The following is a 2,409-nucleotide window of genomic DNA, read 5'->3' on the forward strand; positions in this document are numbered from 1 at the left end:
AAGCGCTCAAATGCAAATAAATTTTTATTTTTAAAAGTTACAAAGCTACAAAGCTGAAATTTTCCACACATATCCACATGGGTAAGCTCGACATTTAGCAAAAAACCGAGCTCAAAAATCTCCCATAGGAAAAAAGTTAGCTCAGGAAAAGTTGCCGATAATCTGCTCTTATAGGCTATACGAAGGGTAAACGTCCGATACCTAACTTTGCGAAATACACCGATTTGGCCCATGTTTTGGACTTTTCCGACTAATTAGGGCCCAAGGGCACGGAATATCACTTAAAAGCTCATTAAAATCAATTAGGGGAAAAAATGGATATTTTTTTGTTACAAGGGACGACTGCACGAGAAGCGCTCAAATGCAAATAAATTTTTATTTTTAAAAGTTACAAAGCTACAAAGCTGAAATTTTCCACACATATCCACATGGGTAAGCTCGACATTTAGCAAAAAACCGAGCTCAAAAATCTCCCATAGGAAAAAAGTTAGCTCAGGAAAAGTTGCCGATAATCTGCTCTTATAGGCTATACGAAGGGTAAACGTCCGATACCTAACTTTGCGAAATACACCGATTTGGCCCATGTTTTGGACTTTTCCGACTAATTAGGGCCCAAGGGCACGGAATATCACTTAAAAGCTCATTAAAATCAATTAGGGGAAAAAATGGATATTTTTTTGTTACAAGGGACGACTGCACGAGAAGCGCTCAAATGCAAATAAATTTTTATTTTTAAAAGTTACAAAGCTACAAAGCTGAAATTTTCCACACATATCCACATGGGTAAGCTCGACATTTAGCAAAAAACCGAGCTCAAAAATCTCCCATAGGAAAAAAGTTAGCTCAGGAAAAGTTGCCGATAATCTGCTCTTATAGGCTATACGAAGGGTAAACGTCCGATACCTAACTTTGCGAAATACACCGATTTGGCCCATGTTTTGGACTTTTCCGACTAATTAGGGCCCAAGGGCACGGAATATCACTTAAAAGCTCATTAAAATCAATTAGGGGAAAAAATGGATATTTTTTTGTTACAAGGGACGACTGCACGAGAAGCGCTCAAATGCAAATAAATTTTTATTTTTAAAAGTTACAAAGCTACAAAGCTGAAATTTTCCACACATATCCACATGGGTAAGCTCGACATTTAGCAAAAAACCGAGCTCAAAAATCTCCCATAGGAAAAAAGTTAGCTCAGGAAAAGTTGCCGATAATCTGCTCTTATAGGCCATACGAAGGGTAAACGTCCGATACCTAACTTTGCGAAATACACCGATTTGGCCCATGTTTTGGACTTTTCCGACTAATTAGGGCCCAAGGGCACGGAATATCACTTAAAAGCTCATTAAAATCAATTAGGGGAAAAAATGGATATTTTTTTGTTACAAGGGACGACTGCACGAGAAGCGCTCAAATGCAAATAAATTTTTATTTTTAAAAGTTACAAAGCTACAAAGCTGAAATTTTCCACACATATCCACATGGGTAAGCTCGACATTTAGCAAAAAACCGAGCTCAAAAATCTCCCATAGGAAAAAAGTTAGCTCAGGAAAAGTTGCCGATAATCTGCTCTTATAGGCTATACGAAGGGTAAACGTCCGATACCTAACTTTGCGAAATACACCGATTTGGCCCATGTTTTGGACTTTTCCGACTAATTAGGGCCCAAGGGCACGGAATATCACTTAAAAGCTCATTAAAATCAATTAGGGGAAAAAATGGATATTTTTTTGTTACAAGGGACGACTGCACGAGAAGCGCTCAAATGCAAATAAATTTTTATTTTTAAAAGTTACAAAGCTACAAAGCTGAAATTTTCCACACATATCCACATGGGTAAGCTCGACATTTAGCAAAAAACCGAGCTCAAAAATCTCCCATAGGAAAAAAGTTAGCTCAGGAAAAGTTGCCGATAATCTGCTCTTATAGGCCATACGAAGGGTAAACGTCCGATACCTAACTTTGCGAAATACACCGATTTGGCCCATGTTTTGGACTTTTCCGACTAATTAGGGCCCAAGGGCACGGAATATCACTTAAAAGCTCATTAAAATCAATTAGGGGAAAAAATGGATATTTTTTTGTTACAAGGGACGACTGCACGAGAAGCGCTCAAATGCAAATAAATTTTTATTTTTAAAAGTTACAAAGCTACAAAGCTGAAATTTTCCACACATATCCACATGGGTAAGCTCGACATTTAGCAAAAAACCGAGCTCAAAAATCTCCCATAGGAAAAAAGTTAGCTCAGGAAAAGTTGCCGATAATCTGCTCTTATAGGCCATACGAAGGGTAAACGTCCGATACCTAACTTTGCGAAATACACCGATTTGGCCCATGTTTTGGACTTTTCCGACTAATTAGGGCCCAAGGGCACGGAATATCACTTAAAAGCTCATTAAAATCAAT

This window comes from Lottia gigantea, assembly GCF_000327385.1.
Source record: "Lottia gigantea unplaced genomic scaffold LOTGIsca_65, whole genome shotgun sequence".
Taxonomy (NCBI): Eukaryota; Metazoa; Mollusca; class Gastropoda; family Lottiidae; genus Lottia; species Lottia gigantea.